Source organism: Oryctolagus cuniculus, chromosome 11 (genome assembly GCF_964237555.1).
Source record: "Oryctolagus cuniculus chromosome 11, mOryCun1.1, whole genome shotgun sequence".
NCBI lineage: Eukaryota > Metazoa > Chordata > Mammalia > Lagomorpha > Leporidae > Oryctolagus > Oryctolagus cuniculus.
The window spans coordinates 11991998-12009007 of record NC_091442.1 but is presented as its reverse complement, the minus strand read 5'-3'; the positions used below and the strand labels follow the sequence as shown (position 1 = coordinate 12009007).

At 61.4% G+C, this 17010-nt stretch overlaps 1 long non-coding RNA gene across 2 annotated transcripts; it reads right to left on the bottom strand.

The window, feature by feature from the left end:
• Positions 1-5461: 5461 nt before the first annotated feature.
• LOC127490938 (uncharacterized) lies at positions 5462-16677 on the bottom strand. 2 transcript variants are annotated; one of them, XR_011379735.1, is made up of 6 exons: positions 14136-16677; positions 12845-13663; positions 11552-12509; positions 10340-10453; positions 7993-8267; positions 5462-7775 (listed from the first exon to the last, which is right to left on the bottom strand). It is a non-coding gene; the product is annotated as an uncharacterized lncRNA (long non-coding RNA). The 2 variants fall into 2 exon arrangements; XR_007919299.2 differs by having other exon boundaries at positions 12845-16677.
• Between the last annotated feature and the right edge of the window lie 333 nt (positions 16678-17010).

The following is a 17010-nucleotide window of genomic DNA, read 5'->3' as shown; positions in this document are numbered from 1 at the left end:
GGCACCCTGCCCGAGACACATGTGGCTCCGTGAGAAGCAGTCAAAGGTGGTGAGAACACACTGCCGCCAGTGGGGGGGATCCCTGCCCGGCACCCCCAGTGCCAGAGCCTTAAGGCAGCGCCTCCCGTGTCAGGGCTCAGGCGGGGTGTCTGGTGACCACGTGGATCCCGCTGCCAGGTGTTGGGAAAGGAGACGGCCAGGCCCCAGCCAGGCCAGGCTTATGCAGAAGAACGAAGCCAGGGAGGGGCTCACTCCCAGAGGAGCGCACGGCAGAGAGCGAGCCCCTCCCTCAGGCTAGTGGCTTCTATAGCACAGAGTGGCAGGAAGGGGCTTGGGGGTCTCAGCTAAAGCCGGGCTGCTGAGATGCAGGGAGAGCTTGGCTGGTTCAGTGTGAGCTGGGCGGGGCTTGAGCTGAGGCTGAGGCTGGACCCACAGGCAGAGCTGCTGAGCGGGGGGTGGGGGGGTGAGGGGGCGGAGCTTGGGAGGAGTGGGGAGCGCTCAAGCTGATGCTGCACTCCTCAGATAGTGGGGGGGAGTCCAGCAGTGGAGGCAGGGCGGGGCTGGCCAAGGCAGGGCGGGGCCGGCCAAGGGGGCGGGGCTGGCCAAGTGGGGGCGGGGCTGGCCAAGGGGGGCGGGGCTGGCCAAGTGAGGGCAGAGGAATGGGGGCCTGCTTGCTGTTATGTAGGGTAGAGGTCGACATGGATCCAAGGCTTTCTGTCCTTGCTCCACCACGGGGGACTCGGAACTGAAACTCGGCCCTCAGACAAGCATCGGCCGCGGAGGAGGCTGTGGGTCCGCAGCCCGCACAAGGAATTCACGCGGCTTCACGGTGAGCTGGCCCCTGGGCCGCCAGCCTGATGCAAACTGGCCTGAGCAGGTGAGTGACCCCTGCCCGGGCGAGCGACTCCTTGGGAAGTGACACTCGTAGGCAGAGGCCTTCTACCAAGAGAAGCCAGGATGCTGGAGTCCTCTCCGTGTGGGCCTGGGAGCCTGCGGCACCAGGATGGAGGCGGCGTGCCCCCGAGTGGGCTCCGACGCTTGCCACTGTGCCGTGGGTGTGGGGACACAAAGCCCAGTGGTCTTGTGGCAGGCGGGCTCTGTGTTGTGTGAGCGTGGACCGCGAGTGGCCAGCGAGGGGCCGAGGCCCAGCCCTGCCGCTCACGGCGCTGCCACCCTGGCTCGTGACTTCCTCCCAGGCCTCACAGCCGGGGCTGCGCTGGCTGAGCCGGGGCCTTTGTCTAACTCCGAGGTTTTGCTGCAAAGACCAGGTAGGCTTCGGGCAGGTGTGTGCCTCACAGTCAGCAAGGGAAGGCCCTGGCCTTGCTGTGATGTCCTCATCAGGTCCAGGCTGGGGCTGTGTGAACGCAGAACCCTCTGCAAACCGGCTTGGGCCTTAGGGGGCTTTGTGGGCTCGAGGCTTCAAAACTCACAGCCATAAAGGGCATCACAGAGGACTGGATCGGGCCGCGGCTGCTTCCCCGAGGGTCTCCCGCTCAGCGCTGCTGGATTCCAGCTGCTTGCTACGGCCGGGCCCAGGAGGCGGTGGGCAGGGGATTCAGGGTCAGGTGGGGAAGGGCAGGTGCACAGTTATCTGCACCCCTCTGACAGGTGCCCCCTGCCCGAGAAGGTCACTCAGGTGTCACAAAGTGGGGACAGTCACCTGCTTCTCCCCACCTTGCTATGTGGTCTGCCAGGGGCTGGCAGAGCCCCGCAGCTGTCAGCCGGAGGAGCGGGCGGCCTGGGGATTATTGTCACTTCAAATGCTCCAGGTTTCCTTGTTAGCTGTGAGGATGGCAGAGCGCTCAGTGCCAAGCACTCATCAAAGACACTGACATTCTCTTTCTTTATTGTGGTATCGATACCGCATGAAATGGAGTTTTTAATTAAGATTGTTTTGTCACACAAATGACAGATAAGTGTGTCCCCTGTAGGAAAACCCAAGCCCGTGAGACAGCTGCGGTCCCCAGCTGCCCTCCCCAGGCTGGGCCTGCGCCCGCCCTCCCCAGGCTGCGGGGCTGGGTGTGAGCCCCTTGGGGGTTTTCTCTGCGGCTGGTCACTCAGATAAGACACCAGTATTAACAAACGCTGATCCCTGATTGATTGCTGATCGGCTCCAATCTCCAGCGGCAGCCCCTGTGCAGGATGAGGGACAATGAGCAATAAACACAGAGCAGGGCAGGGAAGTGGGGGGGGAGGGGCGTGTGGTCAGGGAGGGCCTCTGGCAGGAGGTGCCTCTGAGCACAGGCAGGGCTCCCTGGGCCACCTGGAGGACCGGCCAGCAGGGGGTACGGCAGGTGCAGGGCCGTGATGTGGGAGCAGGGACTGCCCCATTGCCAGGGCAGGGTGGGTGGTGGCAGCAGGGACTGGGAGGGTCCAGAGACCTCGCTCTTCACCCCCAGGCCTCGTGGTCCTGTCCTGTGTTCGTGGCGGGAGGGGGAGGCAGGACCCACGAGTCAGCAAGGCAGGCACGGTCAACAGCAACACTGCCTCACACCGGGGCTGCTGGGCCCTCGGCTGGAGCCGGGTTCCCGTCTCTACTGCACCCCAGATCCTGGCACCTTCTGGAACCTGGGCCTGGGGATTACACGGCTCCCCAGGCCCTCCCTCCACTCTGCTCACCCCTACCTTCTGCAGGCAGGACGGGCCGGGCCCTGCCCACAAGTCAGCGGCCCCCGGTGAGCAAGGCGCCTGGGCGAGGCCGGGACCTGCTGTCCATTTCCGACAGGGCGTGGCCACGTCTCACTGTTCCTGGGCTGATGCTGGCGGGGGCGGGGCTGAGTGATCCTGCCTTCGGGCTCCCGGTGCCACTGCACAGAACCCTGGGCCAGGTCCCCAGCCCCCATCTCCATCCCTCGGCGCTCAGGCCAGCTCCCGGGGCGGGGGGGTCTCCTCGCAGAGCGTCTGTGCCCTCCTCGCTGTCCCTCCTGGGCTGCAGGGACCCTGAGGATCTGGTTGGTTCCCCTCTGGAGTCTCAGGGCCACTGCCCTTCTCCTGCGCCCACCAGCTGGAGGTAGATGTCTCCTCCCCAGAGCCCCAGCAGCCCGAGCACCCCCAATCCAAAAAGCTCTCACACCTGGCAAAACACAGGTACACTGAAGAATCTGTGCAGAGTCAGGTGTCTGGGACGCCAACGCCTCTGCGGGGCCCCACCCTCAAGTCGATCAACACACAGACGAGAATATTCCGAAACCGGACACATCCGGAGTCCCGGCACGTAACACGAGGGTCCCAGCCTGCGGTGGTGCCGCCGTGGCTCCCGTCTTGGCTGCCGGTGCCCCGGGCCTGCCTGCATTTTCTCTTGCAGCTCTGAGGTCTACAGGAAGCCACTGGGGTCCTCACCGCCTAGCAGAGGTGGCCGCACGGGGTCAGGGCCTCGCCCGAGGTGACACTGATGCTGCACCCACAGCAGACGGGGCACAGAGCGGAAGAGCGCTGGGAAGAGAGCCTCACGTCTCAGGCAAAGCCACGTCCAAGTCTCTGCCCCTCGGCCACGTTCCCTTCACTCCCCCGGATGTGCAGGACACGGTCGGCCCAGACACTGAGTCCCCCCAAACTTGGCAACGCAGGGGAAGAGGCCTGGCGAACCCGGAGCCGCTCTGCCTCCGCTCCAGGTGCCGGCGTGGACACATCCGTGCCCACGCTGCCCCTGCTCCCTGCTGGGCCCTCTGTTCCGCTCCACGGGCCAGGCCTTCCTGTGGATGCGCTGGGATCACAGGAATTTGGAATTTCTCAGAATGCCCCAACCCCCCTCCTGAGGCTGGGTTGCTCCGGAAATGACCCCTGACCCCAGGCAGGCGCTGGGCAGGTCTAAGTCAGACCCTGCTGAACAATCCAACCTTTTGTGCAGGGAGAGGAAGCAGGACCTCAGTGTGGCCGCTGTGAGGACCCTCGGGGCAGGTCACAGCCACAGGGCAGAGCAGGCGCTGACCTGAGAACGCCCCCTGCGGTGGGGAGGCAGCCTCTGGACCGGTGGCCAGCCAGGCCACCTGCAAAAGCCTCCTGCTGGGTCTCCAAGGGCCAGGACCACCATGCGGCCGGGATAGCCATCCCTGGTCTCTACTGGGGGTCCACTCACCTTAAAGGCGTCCTGGGTTTGATTAACAAGTGGCATTTTTCCCCAGTACACATTAAACTGAGTAAGTAGTAAGTAGTGAACAATGCCTCTCCGCCCTGAGCACCCAGCGCCAGCACGTCTCCCTCCCACGTGATGGTCTTGGCATCCGAGGCCCCAAGCTGCCGGGGGGCTCAGGGGCACTGCTCCGCCTCCCGTGTCGTGTTGTCGTCTCAGGAGTCTGCTCTTGCCTGCTGGGTCCAAGGGGCTCGGGTCACCTCCGCGCCCAGCAGGAGGGGAGGGGAGGAGGGGACGTGGGGACGCAATGTCCACTGAGAACACCCTGGGAAGGTTGAGCCAGCTGCAAGCAGGGCGGGAAGTCCAGTTTCAGTGTGGCGGCTGCGTGCCCAGCTGGAAGCTGGCATTTCTTAGGGCAACCCCCGGCTCTTGCCCCTTCGATGTGTTCCCAAGGGCAGCTACTCCCCAGCGGGCGTGCACTCGGTGTTTGGTGACCGTCGCAAAGTAGGGGAGCATCTTTCCCGACACGGCCGTGTGAGGGGGTGGGGAGGGCAAACCCGCGAGTCAAGGCTTCAGACCCACAGCTGCCACCACCACTGATGCGAGTTGGCACCCCTGGCCTGGGCCTGCCCCGTGTCAGGCTCCATGCTCATCCTGGGGACACAGAGACACTGGGTGGCGCGTGGTGCCCTGAGCTCCCTGCGGTGACTCTCAGATATCGGGATGGGGGGGGGGGGCTCAGGGCAGGCTGGCCCAGCCTCCTCGTTTTGGAGACTGGTGAACTGGTGTCCAAAGCCGGGAAGGGACTTGTTCAAGGTCACAGGACTAGGTGGGAGGGGGCCAAGAGGTGTCTGGGTCCCTGGGCTCCCTCCGCCACCCCCACCACGCCCACGTGACCCCAAGCTTTCCCTGTAGCAGATTCGCGGCTGCTGCATCTGATGCTGCCAAGCCCCCCGCCCCCTGCCCAGCTCTCCCAGAGACAGCACCATCTGCCCTTAGCTGTCCTGCAAGTCTCTTCCGCGTCTCGAGAGAGGGAGTCATCACCGGCTTTCTCGCAGCTTTGCCAGCTCTCCAATGTCTGCCACCTTTGAGGCTGCCAGACCCCCAAGGGCCCTGGAGGAGGCCGGCCGTCCTCGCTCCCAGCGTCCTCCACTTCAGTGACATCACGGCCAGCCAGCACGGACGTCATGTGACAGGGACCTGCTACCCTGCACAGCAGACCCCTTTTCTTTCTTGTACACCCCTGGTTCTCCCCCAAATTGACGCTTCTCGTGTTCTTTGTACTGCGAACTTGCAGAGCTGTACCAAGTCCTTCCCACACCCCCGTCACTCCGTGCGCGCCTGTATTTCTCAGACTGGTTTGCACACAACCTGTTGCGAGAAGTACATTTTTATTTATTTATTTATTTTTAAAATTTATTAGACAGAGTTAGACAGTGAGAGAGAGAGAGACAGAGAGAAAGGTCTTCCTTCCGTTGGTTCACCCCCCCAAATGGCCACCACGGCCGGCGTGGCTTCCGACGAAGCCAGGAGCCAGGTGCTTCCTCCTGGTCTCCCATGCGGGTGCAGGGGCCCAAGCATTTGGGCCATCCTCCACTGCCTTCCTGGGCTACAGCAGAGAGCTGGACTGGAAGAGGAGCAACTGGGACTAGAACCTGGTGCCCATATGGGATGCCGGCACCGCAGGCAGAGGATTAACCAAGTGAGCCACGGCGCCGTCTCCGAGAAGTGCATTTTACAAGGCGCGCGTGCACGTGTGGATGCACACGCATGCTCTGAAACTAAAATCGCACAACCAGCAGCCCCTTCACCGTGGTGAGTGACGCCTTCTGGTGTTTTCCGCTCAGTCCCTTACTTGCTGTTGTAAATCGCAGACTGCACCCCAGCAGGGCCCTGCTCCCCGCATCTCCCCTGCAGCCGTAGCCACAGCTGCCGCCGGCATGCGTGTGTGTGTGCGTGCACTCCTGTGAGCGCTGGACTCTCACCTGGGGCGGTCACCTGGTCGGCTGATGCCACAGCTTCTCCTCTCCTCCACCGCTTGCCTGCTCCCCAGGGGTCATTTTCAAAACAACGTATTTTCATGAAGGCAAGCAAAATTGTCAGGTGCTCCCTGGCTTTTCATTCTTCCACCTGGTCCAGGGGGAGGCCATGCCAGTACGAACAGGTGGGAAGGGGGAGTTGCCACAGGAGGGAAGCAGGAGAAGAGGAGCACGGACTTCCGCCTGGGTTTGCTTCTGCAGGAAGCCAGCGGCGCCCACTCTGTGCCGTCCACGGCCATATCCAGGTGTGGAATGGGACGTTCCCTGTACCTGTCGCTCAGAGCCTGCCTCGGTGGCTCTGCCCATGCAGTGGGGCTGCCCTGTGCCCCGTGGGAAGTTTAGCAGCCCCCCTTGGTTGCTGCCCACCAGATGCCAGGGGCACCCGCACCTCTGCATTTGTGGTCAGGTGTCCCTGGGGGGCCCAGTCCCCTGGGAGGGGCTGCGGCTCTCAAGGTCAGACCCAGCCTGCGTCTGCAATTCCCTGCGGGTCCCGGCGATCAATCATGCGTGAGATGGAGCTGCCGCAGGTCGATTGCGTCCTCAGGCAGCCACACCGGCGTGAAATTGTCTGACACCTGTGATTTACCACCTTGGTTATGCGGGGGATGAAACCTGGAATCCGGCACCCGGCAGGCTCAGGCTGGTTCAGGCCAGTTCTTTGCAGACTCAACGTGACTGTGCAGGCAGCTCTGAGCTTCCTGGGAGTCATTAAAGACCCGGATGCCATGGGACGGATTCTGTCCCCATTAACAGATTCTGGAAAGTTCCATGCACAACCCTGGGCTATGACGCTCTGATGACAATGCCCACTCGCTGCCACTCAGGGCCCCCACCCTTTCTCTCAGCATCAATGTCAGGACACTGTCCCCAGCCACCGGGGACCACAGATGCTGCTGAGACAGTGGACCGGCCAGGCAGAATCGGGATGGGTGCTAAGCTCGCTCGAGAACTCCCGCCCCAGAGGGAACCATGCAGCCTTGCAGCCAACGCCGCCTGGCCACACTGGCAGGGGCGGGGGCAGGCTGTACAGAGCAAGGGCTGGCCTCCCCGTGGGCAGAGACGGGGGACTAAGGGCCGTAGGCTCAGGAGTGACGCAGTCCACGCAGACAGGAAGCTCCGGGGATCTGCCTGGGGAGCTGAGCTCTTCCTAGTCAGAAATGCACCTGTGCCAGGAGCCAAACTCGGACACACCTCTGGGCTTCGCTACAGTCCACGCAGGCCCCCGGCGCCCGTCACTGCAGACGGCCACCGGACAGACCCTGGAGGAAGAGGACAGGTGAGTAGCCAGGGACACAGCTGCCTGCCAACCCCCTAACCCCCGTGCTGGTCCAGCACATGGGGGAGGGGCTTGGGGAGGTGTGGCCTTTTCCGGGACCCCCAGATAAAGGGACCTGAGGTCCTAGCTCCTGCCGCCCACTTGATGACCTGTGCCAGGTACTTGATAAACATCAGCCCCTTCAGTCCTGACCACCACAACCAGGTGGGTTATACCATTTCCCAGGTGAGGGAACTGACAGGGGGCGAGACAGGCCGATGGGACACAGACCCTGGACTGTGCGACGCCAACACGCCCGACTTCCGTGTCGTTGTCATTGTCACTGGACAGCATCATGTCCACTTTCTGCTTTTCCTGCCCTTCTCTCACGGAGCAGCTGATGAGCCTCTTCCTGGTGACAAGAAAGCTGCTTAGGGCCGGCGCCGTGGCTCACTAGGCTAATCCTCCTCCTGTGGCACCGGCACCCTGGGTTCTAGTCCCGGTTGGGGCGCCAGATTCTGTCCTGGTTGCCCCTCTTCCAGGCCAGCTCTCTGCTGTGGCCCGGGAGGGCAGTGGAGGATGGCCCAAGTGCTTGGGCACTGCACCCCATGGGAGACCAGGAGAAGCACCTGGCTCCTGGCTTCAGATCAGCGCGGTGCACCGGCCACAACGGCCATTGGAGGGTGAACCAACGGCAAAGGAAGACCTTTCTCTCTGTCTCTCTCACTGCCCACTCTGCCTGTCAAAAAATAAATTAATTAATTAAAAAAAAAAGCAGCTTGGTGGTCTGTGTCCTCGTGGCGTCCCAGCACCCTTGCCCCCGGCATCCAGCTGTGTCTGTGGGTGGCTGCACTCACCGAGGTGTTGGGTACAAGCAAGCATCTGCCTCCCTGTCACTGCGCACCTGTGGGACAGGAAGGAGGGGAGATGGGCGCAGGCTCTGGGGTCACAGAGAGAGGAGGCGCTGGCTGGGCTGCACTGCTGTGTCCCCTCCCCACCAGGACATCCAAAACATCATACCCATTGAACAGAAGGGCAAAGTGAGGCTCGGAGGTTCTGCAGCCAGCCCGTGTTGCTCAGCTACAGCATTTCTACAGGGAGGGTGCGCTCAGCACCAGAGCCCTGAGAAACCTCGCAGCAGCGCCACACTTGGGTCAGGATCCTCCTCTTCCTCACTACCGGTCGAAATGATTATAGGAGATTCAAGACTCTGCGCCCCGGTTGTCCACGGCAGCATTAGATACAGCAGCCCTACAGGAGGGGAGATGAGGAGAGAGGGAGGGGAGGGGGGAGGGAGGGGGGAGGGGAGAGGGGGAGCAAGAGAGAGAGCGAGGGAGGGAGAGAGGGAAGGAGGGAGAGGGAGGAAGGGAGGGTGCGAGGGAGAGGGAGGGAGGGGGGAGGGGAGAGGGGGAGCAAGAGAGAGAGGGAGGGAGAGAGAGAGGGAAGGAGAGAGAGAGGGAAGGAGGGAGAGGGAGGGAGGGAGGGTGGGAGAGAGAGGGAGGGAGGGAGGGTGGGAGAGAAAGCCTTGTGCGGCAGGAGAGGCAGGCTGTGTGGGTTACACTTCGCTGCTTCGTGGGGTAAGAAGGGTCTGACGTCATGGGGTGGAGATCAGGGTGGGGTCTGCAGATCGCACTGCCCCGGGTACAAACCCAGTGCACCGCGCTTGTCCAGGAAGACTGCTGGGGTCGGATTTTTATTATTTCTCTACCTAAAGGAATATTTTATAAGCTTCTCATTGCCTTTGAAATCAGAAAATAACAGCCCTGTTGAAAGTGGCGACATAATGAGGACGGATCGCGAGGAGGCGCGGCGGCTTCAGAGGGGAGCGTCTGGGCCCAGGCTCTGCCTCCCTTCCTGGGCAGCCCCGGGCAGGGCCCCTGTCCTCCCTGTCCTGGTGGCGCCAGGGACACAGTCGGGCCGGTGAATAATTGATGACACAGAGACCCCGGGAGGAGCCCCCTCGCTGGGCAGGGCCGCTGACCCCTCAAGGCCACCTCCTAAGTGCATCTCACTGGTTTTCAATTCTTTCCCCACTTAAATGGACGACGGGGAGAGGCAGGAGTGAGGCCACTGCTTGGAGGAAATTCTCTGAGCGCCTGTGGGGTGGCCCTGGGGCCCCTGTGGCAGCCGGGAGTCCCCACTCCTGCCCAGCGCTGCTCTGGGCCCTGGGAGGGGGCAGGGAGCAAAGCGACGTCCCCGCTGTCACCGACGTTGCTTTCCAGTGTGCGGTTAAGGGCCCCTAAGCCCGCACTCGAGGGCGGCTGGGAGGTGAGGGCTGAGGAAGGCAGGGGTGGAGGGCGGGGCACAGAGGGCAGGGCAGGTGCCATGGCCCGGGCAGGAGAGAGCTGGCGGGGAGACAGGTGTGGGGGGAGCGCGAGAGGCAGTGAGGTGAGAGGAGAGAGGTGCAGCGAAGGGGCTGTCCTGTGTGCCCACGCCGCGGGGTTCCCGTGTTCAGTGGGGCCGGCCTGGTGAGAGCCCCGTGGCCTGGACTCCAGCACCGCAGTTTCCTGGGGCCTTGGAGAACCTTGGGATCAGCTGGGCCAGGGCATCAGAGCCGAACCAGCCGTCCCGAGCCTGTGCCCGGCAGCGTCGGAGGAGCCGGCATAGGGCAGGGCCAGGGTTTGGTTGGAAACAGGTGGGGCTGAAGGCTGCCTCCGAAGAGGCTGCGTGGGGCTTCCAGGGCTGGGATGCGTTAGCCAGAGAGTGGCCGCAGGGCAGGCGGAAGCGGTGGAAGCCCAAGTCCCCAGGAGTCTCCCGCAGGGCGCCTTCCGGAGGACTCCTGGGGGCGTGGGAGCCCCGCGGGAGGAAGGGGTGGGGGTGGGACTCCCCCGCTGAAGCAGCCGCAGCCTCGGCCTGGTTGGAGCTGGACGTGAGCTGCGGAGAGGACTTCGCGGCACCAGCGCCCTGCGCCTCCCTCCGCGTGGCGAGGGAGCGTCCTCTCCGCCTGCTGTGTGCCCCTGTTCCCCAGCTCCTCACCAGGGAAGCAGGGGCCGGCTCTGTCCTGTGGCAGGGCTGGGCTGTCCGGACGGCAGGTAACTGAATGGATGGCTGGAGGTGGTCCGGTCCGTGCTGCCAGGGTGGGCACAGCGACTTGGTAGAAGAGCACCCTGGTTAGCTTCTAGTTACTGGGAGGCGTACCTATCTTCTACCTGCCTTGGGAAGCCAGTTTTGTAATTATCTCAAGATGGTATCCACCTGCCTAGGTGCAGGTGGGAGGAGAGCAGGTTCTGCAGGTTGGTTAAGGCACGGATGCAGCATTGAGCTCATTTTGGGCCCCCCTTCCTCTCTCTCGTTCCCTCTCTCCCATCCTCTCTCCCCCTCCCCCCTTCTCCTTCTCCCTCTCCCCCAGTTCTGTCACTCCCTCCCCCTCAGTTCTGCCACTCCCTCCTGCCTTCCTTCCTTCTCCCATTTCCCTGTAGTTAATTGTCCGCTCGCACTTGCTTATAAGAAAAGCGAGAAAGCCCACGGGCCGTTCACTCATTCTCCCGCAGTGGCGCCACCTTGCCTAATACCACTAAGACATCCCAGCCCGGAGCCCAGCCGATGAATCCGTCTATCTGCGTCAGGTCTCGTGGGTCTTACGAGCAGGCGTGTGTGCGCATTCATTTCCGTGACACTGTGTTTCGTGTGTCACCTGCTGCCATCCCAGCCACCCCCCCCCCCGCCTCCCCCGTCCCTGTCATGGGTGTGGAGGGGCTTGTCCTCCCAGAACTCTGGCCCATGTTCAGCCTTGGCTGCCGGAACCATAATAGCTGACTGCCGCTGAGAGTGGGAGCCTGGGCTAGGTGACGCCTGTGGGGTGGGGCTGTCTTTGGGGTCGCAGTGGGGTGTGGCTCTCCTGAGAGGTTTGCTTGTTGGAGTCTAGGTCCTGCCAAGGCCGCCTCTCTGCTTCCTGCCCCGCCCTGTGCCTCTGCACCTGCCACGGCCACGGCCAGCCTCGGGCAGATGCCGGCCCCAGGGGCCGCCCGCCCGGCCCTGTAACCTCCAACTGTCAGCTGCAATGAACGTCTGCCTTCCCGAGGACTCTCCTCCCGGCTGCTGTAATTAAAGTAATGTAGAGCAGAGACTGCAACCCTCCCAGCCCCTGGCGATCGCCACTCTGACCTCGTCCGGGTAATTTTCTCATTTTCAGTGTGTACCCTTTTCGGATTGGCTTTTCCCACTCAGCAGAGCTCCCTGGAGGCTCACCCGAGCTCTCACACGCTCGAATGGCTCTCTCCTTGGCGTCGTCGTTCCTGGTGCGGACGCACCACGGCTTCTGTCCCCATTCACCGGCCGAGGCGGTGGATCGTCTCTGATTTTGACTCTGATTTTGGCTATTTGATCAGTAGGTCTGTTGTGGCTGTTCACGGGCATGTTCTTGTCTGCACAGAAGTTTTCATCTCTCAGGGATAAATGCCCAACAGAGCAATGGCCGGGTGGTATGGTGAGCAGGTGTGTGGTGCCTGGGGGAAACTGTCTCCTCCGCCGAGGGTCCGCACTGTTGTGTGTTCCGGGCTGGGTTAAGGGGGCTCGTCTCCCTAGCCTCATGCAGGCCTGTCAGCTCCCACACCTCTGCCGCTGGCTGACGGGCTAAGGGGGGACCTGTTCTGACGAAGCGTTGCAGAGGTGGGGTGGGGGAGGGGAGGGTGGTCATCAGAGGAGCTCCTAGGGTCCCTGTGCCGCTGCCGTGGTGAGCCCGCTCCAACCTTTTGGGCTTTGGGTCACGCTGTTCCTGACTTGGGTCCTGAGTGGAGGGGAGGACTGGCCTGTCCTGGTCACTGGTGACCCTGGCTTGGGGAAGGGCGCTGTGGCTGGGCTGAAGGTCCACCTGGACCACACACGCCGCGTGGGCCTCCCCTGCGCCAGCCTCCCTCCCCCATTCCTCCCTCCAGCCCCTGTGGGTGCTGCGACCACTTCCTGGAAGCCCTCCACCTTCCCTCCGCAGCCCTGACTGTCCCAGTCCCCCGGATGAGCATCTCCTTTGCCGCTTCGCTGTCCCCCAAGTCCTGGTCCTCAGTGCCGGTGCGCAGGCCTGGGCTCTGCTGTAGCCGTCCTGTGCGCTGCAGGCTGATCGGTGCTCCTCTGGTCTTGGCCCAGTGGGTGTCAGGAATGTCCTCCTCACGCTGGGGCAACCGGACAGGTCTCTGGAGACTGCCCAGTGTCCCTGGGAGGGGAGGGGGGAAGTGGTCCCTGGCTGAGAGGCACTGCTTTCTCAACCCGATCCCCCGAGATTTGTGGGGACAACGACTTCATTCCCCTGCCGTGTTGAGGCAGCTTGCCTCGGGGCTGCTGCCCGCACCAGCAGCCTGTGCCCCGCCCGGGCAGCAGACACTGTGCCCCCCACTCTGCCCTCAGCCGCCTCCCGCACACAGCAGGGGGGGCCCAGGGAGGGAGGCACTGCAGGTGCGGGGGGTGGGGGCGGAATGGCCTGGCAGCCCTGGCTGGCCCAGGGGCTCACAGCTTGCCCCACATCTGGGTGCAGAGCAGGGTGGTCCTTACCTGTGAGTAGAGCCCTTGGCTGGCTGCAGTGGATGACGGCGTTCTCAGGGGATCCAGTGGGGATCGAAGTCTTTAGCGAACCCCTGGATGGTGACAGACACCACTGCCCACCCGCCGGGCTCCAGGCACCGCCCTCAGCAGCTCTTTACTGCCAAGGTCTCATTCACCATGAACTCAGCCCCAGGGTCAGATGGGGAAACTGAGGCATGGAGTGTTTCAGGGTCCTGTGCACATTCAGAGTGAGTAGGGGCAGCGCCGGCTCTGCACGGGGGCGTCTGGTGCAGGGGCAATGCCCATAGCCACCGTTCTCGCAGGACACCACGGCCAGCAGCCCCCATGGGCGGCCAGCTTCTCCAGGCTGAGTGTCACCTGCAGGGAAGGACGCGCGTCACAGCTATAAAAGTGCTTCTGTTACAGTACCTTGATTGCCTGGGTTAAATGCTTCCCCAAGTCTCGGAGCGCACGGTGGTTCAGGTCTTGTGATTTGAAGCTCAGGTTTTGCAGCGACGACAACTGCAGGCTTGGAAGCCAGTGGCTTGTGTCATGGGCACGCTGGAAACTTGGAATGCGGGTGGCCAATCTCAAATATTCTTCCGGAAATTTATATTCATTAGAAACGCTGGCGAGTTCTGGAATGGAATTCTGCAGAGCCCGTCCGCCAGCATTTGTTTCGGGGAGATAACCGAAGGAGCAGCGAGCCGAGGAGAGCCCCGACTCCGCGTGATGGATGCAGCAGAGTGCTGGAAGCTTCCGTGCGCGGGTCCCCGAGGGACCGCCTCATTTCTGACAATCGGCGACTCTGTTAACGACAGATGTGCCCTGGAAAAGGGGGAAGATTGGCTGCAGTCCCCAGGGAAAGCAAGCTTGTCTTCCTGACTTGCGTGCCATCCTTTAGGGGTCTTCAGAGGGGAGAGCCTCGGGCACTTAACCTTGTCCCCCCCCCCCCCCCGAGAGCCGGGGCGCAGGGCAACAGCTGGGGCGGGAAGAAGGCGGCCCTGCAGCTCTCCTCCTGCGCAGGTTCTCCAGAACCGTTACCTCTGCAAGCATCTTCTTTGAAACACTATTTGGACACGACTGGTATTAAGGCAACAGTCACGGCCGGCGCCGCGGCTCACTAGGCTAATCCTCCGCCTAGCGGCGCTGGCACACCAGGTTCTAGTCCCGGTCGGGGCGCCGGATTCTGTCCCGGTTGCCCCTCTTCCAGGCCAGCTCTCTGCTGTGGCCAGGGAGTGCAGTGGAGGATGGCCCAAGTGCCTGGGCCCTGCACCCCATGGGAGACCAGGAAAAGCACCTGGTTCCTGGCTCCTGCCATTGGATCAGCGCGGTGCGCCGGCCGCAGTGCGCCGGCCGCGGCGGCCATCGGAGGGTGAACCAACGGCAAAGGAAGACCTTTCTCTCTGTGTCTCTCTCTCACTGTCCACTCTGCCTGTCAAAAAAAAAAAAAGACAACAGTCACAAGACTTTCCAGATGGCATTCGGAAATAAGCAGGTGCAGCCTGGGCAGCCAGGCGCGGAGGTTCTCCATGAACTGAGTCCAAGGTCCCTAACTCTGCCTGGGAGTGCCCTCGCACCTGCCCTGAACAATGGCATGGACTCCGTGCAGACCTGCCCCGGCTCCGCCTCCGCAGGGCGGGACCGGCCTTTGACGCTGGGACTCACAAGACACTGCCGGAGTCTTTCAGGCCAGGCAACAGGAAGAGGAGGCTCAGGGCTGGGGCTGCTGCAGGAGCATTGCTGGGAGCCGGGGTTGGGAACTTCTTGGTGTCTGGAGCTGAGGGTTTTTGTTGTTGGGGTCACATCTAGCTCGCTTTGCAGGCAGGCAGTACAAGGACAGTGAGAAAGGCACTAGCAAACCACTTTGCACAGGCAAGAGAGTTACCCAAAGCCCTGGGCAATGGGGCCAGAACTGCTCACGGGCAGAGCAGCACCTGCCACTGTCGCGTTCAGCAACAGGCGGCCACTGTGCGCTGAAACCGTCCTCCAGGTCGCATCAGCTGCTCTGCAGGGATGAGCTCCGGGGCTGCGAAGCCCACCCACAGTGGGCTCTCATCGTTTGCTTGTAAAGGGCAGCTTTGAGTTGAGAGACAAAGTGGCTCTCAGTACACGTGCACTCGAGGCTTAAAGAGCTGGTTATTTCCTATTTGCTGCCTTTGTTTACCCCAAGAACAACCACAAAACTAGAAAGCATTAGAAGGAGGTTGGAGAAGAACAGCAGTTTCTCAGGCGCCTCCCAGGGGGCTGATCAAGGCCTGAGCGCTCTGGAACTGCTCGTCCCCAGAGACCCCTGTGGAGCGCCGGGTGAACGCTCGTCCCCGGAGACCCCCGTGGAGCACCGGGTGAACGCTCGTCCCTGGAGACCCCCGTGGAGTGTGGGTGAACGCTCATCCCCGGAGACCCCCGTGGAGCGTCGGGTGAACGCTCGTCCCCGGAGACCCCCGTGGAGTGTGGGTGAGCCTGCATGGATGTGTCATTGTCACACACAGTCTGTATTAGGAGTCATTCTGGGTGTTTTACATCCTGCAGATTTGGGCGACGGTTTGATATCACGGCCCCAGTGTTAGAGTACCACGCAGAGCACTTTCCCTGCCCTAAACACTCTGGGTGCCACCTGTTCCTCTCCCCCGTCCCAGCCCATGGCCGGCCCTGAGCTTTGGATCCCTAGTTGTGCCTTTTCTAGAATGCCATACAGTAGGTAGTCCTTCCAGGATGGTTTCTGAACACGCGTTTGCATTTCCTCTGCGTCTTTCCACGGCTTGCTAGCTCATTGATGCCCAGTACTCAATAGCATTGCTTCATCTGCGTGGCTGTTTGTCCGTTTCCCTACTGAAGGACATCTCGGCTGCTTCCACATTTTGGCTATGTTCTTGTGTGGGTAACTCACTCGGGAGAGCACCCAGGAGCAAGGCTGTTGGAGCCTGTGCTAACAGCGCTCGGCCTGGCGGGAGTCGGCCAAACCGTCTTCCCGAGTGGCAGCTCCGCTCCGCATCTCAGCAGTATTCGGTTCTGTGAGTGCTGTTTCGGATTTTCCCCATCCTAACAGGTGTGCGGTGGCGTCGTCGCATTGTTTCAGCTTGCAATTCCCGAGACTGATCACAGCGGGCGCCCACCACCGGCTCATCCGCCATGTGTACGCAGTTGGTGAGGTCTCTGTTGAGACCATTGGTACGCTTTTTAGTGGTCTTTCTGTTGTTGCGTCTAGGAGCTCCTGGTGTGTTTTGGGCGACAGTTCTGTATCAGACGTGTCTTTTCCAAATATTTTCTCCCAGGCCACGGCTTCTCTTTTCACTCTCTTGACAGTGTCTTTTGCAGAGCCTACGTTTTTAGTTTTTTAAAGAAAGATTTATTTTTTTTATTTGAAAGGCAGAGTTACTCAGAGAAGAAGAAGGGGGGGGGGGAGAGAGAGAGAGGTCTTCCATCCGCTGGTTCACTCTCCAGTTGGCCGCAACGGCTGGAGCTGATCTGATCTGAAGTCAGGAGCCAGGGGCTTCTTCTGGGTCTCCCACGCAGATACAGGGGCCCAAGCACTTGGACCATCTTCCACTGGTTTCTCAGGCCATAGCAGAGAGCTGGATTGGAAGTGGAGCAGCCGGGACCCGAACTGGCACCCATATGGGATGCCGGCACTGCAGGCAGCAGCTTTACCCGCTACGCCACAGCAACGGCCTCAAGTTTTTAATTCTAATCCAGTCCAGCTTATTGATTATTTCTTTCATGGATCATGCCTTTGGAGTTGTAGCCACGATCATCTTGATTTTTCTTCTGTGTTATCTCCTAGGAATTTTGTAGTTTTATGTTTTACATTTAGGGCTGTGTTCCATTGTGAGCTATTTTTTGTGAAAGTTGCAAGCTCTGTGTGGAGGTCCTTTTTTATTTTTTATTTTTTTAGCTGTTTGCATGCAGACACCCAGTGGTTGCTTCTGATGCTCTTTTGCTCTATTCCCGTGAGTTCATTTCTGGGCTCTGGCTCTGCTTCACAGATCCGTCGACAAGACTGATACGACACCGTCTTGGACTCTGGAGCTCTGCGGAGCACTTCAGAGTCGGGCAGCGTCAACTCCCTGTGCTCTTCTCCAAAACTGAGATGCTTCTCCTGGGTTGTCTGCCTCTCCACAAACATGAACTTCAGAATCGGCTCCTCAGTATCCCCACGGCAGCTCTCTGGAATT